The following is an 8160-nucleotide window of genomic DNA, read 5'->3' as shown; positions in this document are numbered from 1 at the left end:
TCCCTTCCTGCCCGGAGACCCCGAACGGGGTCGGCAAGCCAGCTTTCGGGCGGGAACAGCTCAGTTCGCGCTTCTGGTCCCCTTTTTCTTTGTACCCCAGTTTGAGCCCGTGACCAGCAAATAATGGGCTTGTTTAAAAACCCCGATTCCAAGAAGGTCACGGGCCTCCCCGCCCTCCCGGGTCCGCGGGTGAAAGGGGGCGAGCCTTTCCTGGGGACTCTCCCCGGAGAAGCCCCGCCCCCGGGAACGGTCCTTTACGCGAGGTCGGCCCTGGGCCTCCCCGCCCCTCCCCCCGGGGCCGGAGCCGGAGGCCCGCATTCCTGCCGCCCCGCCGGAGGCCAATCGGAAACAATTGTATCGGATGTCGGCTCTTTGGGGAAGAGGCCGTACCTCGAAGGACTCGGGGCCCGGAAATGAGCGCGATAAAGGGCCCGCGGGGTGATCCCGAGAACGGATCCCGGCGGGGGCCGCCCCCTCCCGGCCCCCTCCCCACCCGGCCCCCCGCCCCCTCCCGGCCCCCTCCCGGCCCCCGTCCCGTCCGGCCCCCGCCCCCTCCCCACCTGGCCCCCGCCCCCGCCCCCTCCCCCTCCCCACCTGGCCCCGGCCCCCTCCCCTCCCGGCCCCCTCTCCACCCGGTCCCCGTCCCGTCCGGCCCCGGCCCCCTCCCCACCCGGCCCCCGCCCCCGCCCCCGGATTAAGGACTAGAAACCCACCGCTCTGCGGGCTGGGGAGAGGCGGCCCGGGGGGTCCCCGCGTGGGCCCCGCGTCCCCCGTGCGGCCGAGCCGGTCCCCAGAGCCCGGGCCCCTCGGGAAGATGGGGGTTGCTGGATGGGGAGTGCGGGGCGCGGGTTTTAAATCTAGGTATTTTCAGGCCTTTATGCAGAGGAAAACTTAAAAAAGAGTCACTTGGGAGGTTCTGGGCCGGTGATTTCAGCCCCGCCAAGCTCTTCCTGACCCCGGCAGAGACGCTGGCCCCCTTCCTTCCCCGGCCCCTTTTACAAATGAGGAAACTGAGGCGGACGGTCAGGGTCAGGCGGTGTCTGGGGCCGCAGCAGAACTCGGGTCTTCCTGATTCCAAGCCCGTGTTCCATCCCCTGGGCTGCCTGGCTGCCCTGGTACACAGTCGGCACTAAATAAATGCGTGGTCTGGGAGGAAAGCGGCGAGAATGAGGGGAATTACAGGTGGAGAATATTGCAGCCCCTTCCTGATGAGCCCGTGTGTGGAGAGTGCTTCCCTCCCCTTCACCGGCCGCCCCACCCGGGCCTCCTCATTTCTCTGGCTTCCCCAAGGGCAAAACTGCCCTCCCCTCTCTCCTCCCCGCAGGAAAAACCAGAGCAAAACCAGGCCCTGATTTTTAGAGGTGAAAATGTTCCCCCATAGCGGGAGATGACCCCTAACTCTCGGGAAGGGCGCCTCTGTTGGGGTATCCTTACAGGGTGGGGGTGCAAGCTGACTAGATGGGATGCTACAAAAAAGAAGCTGGGGGGAATGGGCTTGCACCCTGAGAAGCCCCTCCGGCCTCCCTCTGCCCTTGCTGTCCCTCAGTGGCTTTTTGGGATCATCCCGGTTATGTGGTGTTTGCCTCTTAGAGCTTGAACTTGAAAACAGGTTCTGTTTTTAGCTTTTTCTCCAGCACTTAGCAGAGTGTTAAGGCATATAGTAGGTGCTTAATAAATGCCGATTGACTTTGCTCTTTTTTCCTTAGGCTTTGTCACAACCAATAATGAATACATGAATTTATTAAGTTGGAGCCAGCAAATTGCTAGACATTAGACATACAAAGTGACATGGTTCCTGACCTCAAGGAGCTTACATTCTATTTTCTTTCTTCCTTTTTCTTTCTTTCTTTCTTTCTTTCTTTCTTTCTTTCTTTCTTTCTTTCTTTCTTTCTTTCTTTCTTTCTTTCTTTCTTTCTTTCTTTCTTTCTTTCTTTCTTTCTTTCTTTCTTTCTTTCTTTCTTTCTTTCTTTCTTTCTTTCTTTCTTCTTTCTTTCTTCCTTCCTTCCTTCCTTCCTTCCTTCCTTCCTTCCTTCCTTCCTTCCTTCCTTCCTTCCTTCCTTCCTTCCTTCCTTCCTTCCTTCCTTCCTTCCTTCCTTCCTTCCTTCCTTTTTTTATTAAAGCTTTTTATTTTCAAAACATATGCATGCATAATTTTTCAACGAAAATTGCTCCAATTTCGCCCCCCTTCCCTCCAGCCTCTCCCCAGATGGCAAATAATCCAAAATATGTTAACCGTGGTAAAAATATGTTAAATCTAATATAAGCATACACATTTATACAATTCTTTCGCTGCACAAGAAAAGATCAAAAAGGAAAAAAAAATGAGGAAGAAAATAAAATGGGAGCAAACAAAACAAAAAGAGTGAAAATGCTATGTGTGATCCAGACTCAGTCCCCACAGTCTCTGGGTGCAGATGGCTCTCTTCATCACAAGATCATTGGAACTGATCTCCATCATCTCATTGTTGAAAAGAGCCCTGTCCATCAGAATTGATCATCATATAGTCTTGTTGAAATATATAATGATCTCCTGGTTCATTTCCCTCAGCATCAGCTCCTGTAAGTCCAGGAGCTTACATTCTAAAAGAGGAGCCAACTATACAGAAGCTAGGGAACTTGGTTGTTGTCTTCTTCCCAGCAGCCTGAGTGGTGGCTGGCTTTGGGAAGAAGGCTGGGGCAGCCCTTGACTAAGGGGTTAGCGATTTCATTTCATCATCACTTACCTGGACAGCTCAGCTCCAGGTTTTATTCCAAAGCTTCGAAGGGGCAGAAGGAAGGGTATATTTGGAAATGAAGAGGGTGTTTGAAAAAAAAAAATAGCAATGACATTTTAAAAAGGCTTGTTGAATGAATACTACTCTGAACAGGAGGGTTTGCAGGGCCCATCTGATACCAAAATGCACTGATAATGAAAGAATGAACAGAATGAACAAATGAATGAATGAATCAATGAGTGAGCTAGGTAGCTTGAATTCTATGACATTTCTAGGCTCTAATGGCTGTGAATAAAGATTTAACTTCTCCCAGCCTCATTTCCCCCATCTGCAAAATGGGTATGAGACACAGGGTTGTTATGAGGATCCAATGAGATGTATCCGCTGTGGTTTTGGGGTGAACAAGTTGGAACAGGTAGGGCCTTTGGAGGTGACTTTGTTTTAGAAGTGAGCCTGAGGAAAGCTTTCCCTGGGTCTTTTTTCCTTTCCTAAGGACATTTCACTGAAGACTTTTCACCCAATTTGGATGTTAATATTGAGTAAATTGGGTGTTAATTTTCTCAGTTGTCTTTTCCCTATTAAAATGTAAGCTCCTTAAGAGCTGAGACTTTCTGTGCTTGTTTTTGAATTCCAAGCATAGGCTTAGCACACAGTCAGTGCTTAATTAATGTTTGTTGTTCACTTAATGTTTAAGTGGGAACTTTAGCACCAGTCTGCGAGAAAAGCTCGGCAAGAAGCCTTGGAACTCTCCTTCATTTCTACAGGGACGATGAGATTTGTAATAGAGGCAGCCTGGCATAGTGCATAGGATGCTAGCCTTAGGAGCAGGAAAACAAGTTTGAATCCAGCCTGGGACATTTATGAAATGAAAAAAGCCACTTTGAATACTAGACCACTCCCAGTCCAGGATACACAAGAGTCACAGATTTAGAACTGGAAACATCCTCAGAGGCTGAATCCAGCTCTTTCTTGGTGGAGTGGGGAAACTGAGGCACAAAGAGTTTCGAAGGAAGGCAGAGTTGGAGCTGGAAGGGACCTCTAGGATGCCCTCCAGTCCCACCTCCATTTTACAGATGAAGAAACCGAGGCTCCAAGTGGAATCACCAGATTAGATCTGGAGGCATCCTTGGAGAGCCTTATTTAACAGCTGAGTGAGTCATTTATTAAGTGCCTACTATGTGCCAGGTATATAAGATTAATACAGGATACACTGGGGGCCAAGCCAAAAGGAAGGCAGAGTTTGGGTTTGAAATGAGGGATTTGTCCAAAGTCGCCCCCTTAATGAGGACAAAGGCGGGCCTTGCCCAGGATCAGACTGGCCCTCTTTGCCCACAACCACCCGCAGAGGGGAGACCTTCGAGGCAGCCCGAGTGAAGGCTGGCCTCCAGAAAGGAAAGGGTTAAGCTTCCCTTGGCCTCTGGCAAACACTCTGTTTGCTCTCTACTTTGAACTGCCTTCAGAGGAATGAGGACCCGGCTGGCTGGAGAAAAGAAGGCAGAATGTATCTTTGCTCCAGATTAGAACATATTAATATTCTGTTTGTTCAGAGAACAAATATTTCTCCAGGAACAAAACCCAGGCTCCGGGAGCTGATGGCATTAGCCTCTGAGGTCAGCGGGCCAAACTTCAGTGGCCAGGTTTCAAGCAGTGAATCCTGGGGGAACCTGGGGGCTGCTAGCAAACTTCCAGACTGGGGGTCCACGCCTGGAGGACAGCGAGGAAGGAGACTGAACTAGAGGGACTAGATTGAACCAAGATCCCTTCCACCTAGAGACCTACCTTTCTGGGCCTCAGTCTTTCCAGCTGTAAAATGAGGGGGTCTCTGGCCTCTAGGATCTCATCCAGTTCTAAATCTACTAGGATACCTGTGATCCTTAAACAAGCCACTTAATCTCCCTAGACCCCCATGTCTTCTTCTGTAAAATGGAGAGCCTGAGGAGGACATGTGAACCAGATCACCTCTGAGATCCCTTCCAGGTCAAGAGCGATGAGATCTATGATCTACTTCAATTCTCTGGGCCTCAGTTTCCCCATATATGAAAAATAGATGACAAGACCTAGAATCCTCACCTCTCAGAGCTGTTATGAGCAGCTCACGTGCTTTGCAAACTTCATTGAGTGATGGCCATCTCACGCTGGGACACCAGAAGGAAGGTGCCTGAAGCTCAGCTGCCTTTTTTTCCACTCTCACTCCTGTGGGCTCGGGCTCTGCCTCTGTGTGTTATCCTGGCTAGCCTGCTGATGCTTTATGGACACCTCCAGGCCATGGTGTCTCCTAAGTATTGGGGATATTTCCAGCTAAGCAAGTTAATTTTACATCATCTCTTAGGGCAATGTAAGGTCCTTGAAAGCAAGAGTGGTCTTTGTAATCTCAATGTTGGGCACATAGTAAGCACTTCATAAAAAATGTGCTCTTTCTCCTCAGAATAGATCTAGGGCTAAAAGGTAAACATTTCAGGGATGTGAATTCTTGCCTAATATTAAAAAAAAAAAAAATGTAGGTGGGCGTCAACTGGTATTTGTGTCTCCAAAATTTTGTTCTGCTTCCCTGCTTCCTCTGTACCAAGGGTTCTTAGCCTTTTATACGTCACAAACTCTACTGAATCCTTCTCAAAAGAAAGCTTTTAAGTGCATAAGATAAAATAATATTACGGTTACTATATACAATGTTCTCTTGGCTCTGCTCATTTTGTTCTTCATTATTTTGTGCAAGTCTTTCCATGCCTTTCTAAGATCATGGGGCTTATCACTTCTTATAGCATAATTGTATTCCATTACAACCATACACTACAACTTGTTTAGCCGTTCTCCAACTGATGGGAGTCATTTTAATTATTATAAATACACAAATTCTTTTTTTTCCTTTTCCTTTTTCTTTTTTCGCTGAGGCTATTGGGATTAAGTGCCCTTCCTCCACAGAGCTAGGAAGTGTTAAGTAGCTGAGGCCAGATTTGAACTCAGGTCCTCCTGATCTCAGGTGCTCAATAACTTCCCCATAAATGCATAAATTAAAAATAAAGGATATAGGAAGGTGCTAGCTGTATCTAGAGAAAGAACTGGTAAATAGAAGTATAATTTTATATCTATATCTGCATACATATATAGAACTTGTGTCTAATCATAGAGTGAGGGAAAAGGAGGAAAGAAAAAAAAGAGGAAAAAAAAAACATTTCCACGATAACTTTGTTGTATATTTGAAGGGAGTATGGTAGATTTGTAGTCTCACGTGCAATCATCCTTTTTTTTTTTATTGTACTGTTATAGAAATGCTTGTTTTGTTTCCTGAATAGAAAAAATTTAAAAATAGACAATTATTTAATTCTCATATGCAATTCTTTGTGTTATATGCTGGTTATATGATTATTAAGAATAAACTAAATGCATAAAATATGTGTAAAAATATGTACATAAAAATAGGTAGGAAGAAAACCAGTTATACTGAACTACAGTTATCAAACACTGGGAAAAAAACAAACACACACTAGATTCTTGGAGGCCAGGCTAAGAATCCCTACTTTAAACTATCTCTTTTGGCAGCCTCGTCAGCTTCCATGGATGCAGTTATTATTTCAATGTAGATGATTCCCCGGACTATGTATCTCTCCAGTGGGCTTCATTTCTAATCATCAGTTGCTCATACATTTCAAACTATATATTCCGGACACATCTTAAAGTCAACAAGTCTAAAACACAATTATATTTTCTTCTCCACCAGCCCTTTGCTCCTCAGAAGGAAATTATCATCTGAAGAGCATACTAAAAAGCATCCTTGTTGACAAAGGCCTGGTTGGTCAACATGGTGGCCATGGATGGCTCTAAGAGTTGGATTATAAGGAAAACCGAGTCCTGCAGAAATAAATTCAAATTGTGGTGCTGAAGAAGACTTTGAGAATCCCTTGGACAGGAGATCAAATCAATCGATATTTAAAGAAATTAATTCAGGCTATTCACTAAAAGGTCAAATACTGAAGCCAAAGCTTCATTATTTTGGTCACATGATGAGAAGATGGGACTCACTGGAAAAGTGATGATGGGAAAGATTGAAGGCAAAAGGGAGGGGGATGGCAGAGGGTGAGATGGACAGAAAGTGTCAGGGAAGCAATGAATGGGAGCTTGGGAAGACTTTGAGAAATAGTGAAAGAGAGAAGGACCTGTCCCTATCTCTGTGGAAAACACGTCTTTCTTCCACTCTCCAGGCTCCTCACTCTCCTTACTCCATATAGACATTAGTTGCCAAATCTTGTCATTTCTGAGTCGCAGCATCTTTAGTATCCATCCCTTTCTTCCAGTCACATAGCAACTACCCCAGTTCAGGCTCTAACTACCTTCCAGCTAGATCAGGGCTTCAACTTTTTTCACTTGTGACCTCTTTTTGTCCAAGAAATGATTCCCACACCTGGAGTTTATAGGTGTATAAAATAAGTATACAAATCAAATATTTACTGATAATAATTTCACAACCCCCAATTCAGTTTAAGAAGCTTTGATCTAGACTATTGCAACAATGGCCTCTCTGCTTGAAGTCTTTCCTACTCCAGGCTATCCTACACGGTGCAGTCAAAAGGGATTTTCCTTAAGTGAAAATCTGACCAAGTAATTCTCTGCTCAACCACCTCTAGTGGCTTTCTGTGGTCTCTAGGATAAAGTACCAACTCCTCAGTTTAGCTCTTAAAGCCCTTTACAACCCGGCCCCTGTCTATCTTTCCAGTCTCCCTGGCTGTCACTCCCTGTAAGACGAGTGTTGGATTTCTAAGATGGTTGCTAAGCTGGCTTTTAGCATGAGATCTGTGGCCCTAGGAGGGGTGTCAAAAACTAAACTGAGTGATAGAAGGGATGTGGGGAATCATCCGTCCTGTCTCCTGTTTTATAGACAAAGCTTAGAAAATTGTAAGTGATTTTCCCAGTGTTCCACGGGGCAGTGGACATAGTGAGCTTCCCATGGCTGAAAGAATAACGCAGTGGAGAAGGTCTTGTATTTGGATGAGGGGCCAGATGGAAGGCCCTAAAATCCAACCAGGGAGTCTGCTACCTTTTGCCTCGGTTGCCCGACATCCTCCTCGAGTGCTTCTGGGAGGATCAGTGGTTTGTGGCTTGTCGCTGAGGACCAGAGCTGAGAGTCCAGGCCTCCAAGGTGGAGGCAGCAGCCTCCAGTGTCTGGGATTGGGTCCAGGTAGCCCAGCTGAGGACTCTCAAGTGGCCGGCCCCTAAACTGCCCGCATTTGAAGAGTGTCTCTGTTAGCTCTTTAAAGGAGTAATCTCAGAGTGTAAATTTACTCTGGAGGCCCCCAAGCCAGAAATATCCGAAAGTTTCCTTATCCTTTGTCTGTCGTTGGATAAACAGAGCCTTGTCTCCTTTGAATGGCCCTGGTCTACCTGGGCTCTGGGCTGGGTTTGCACCCATTGAAGAAGACAAAGGCAGCTGCAGGGCTGAGTCCCTGGGCTCTCT

This window comes from Sminthopsis crassicaudata, chromosome 4 (genome assembly GCF_048593235.1).
Source record: "Sminthopsis crassicaudata isolate SCR6 chromosome 4, ASM4859323v1, whole genome shotgun sequence".
Classification (NCBI taxonomy): Eukaryota; Metazoa; Chordata; class Mammalia; order Dasyuromorphia; family Dasyuridae; genus Sminthopsis; species Sminthopsis crassicaudata.
The sequence above is the reverse complement of the archived record's forward strand: the minus strand, read 5'-3'. Positions refer to the sequence as shown.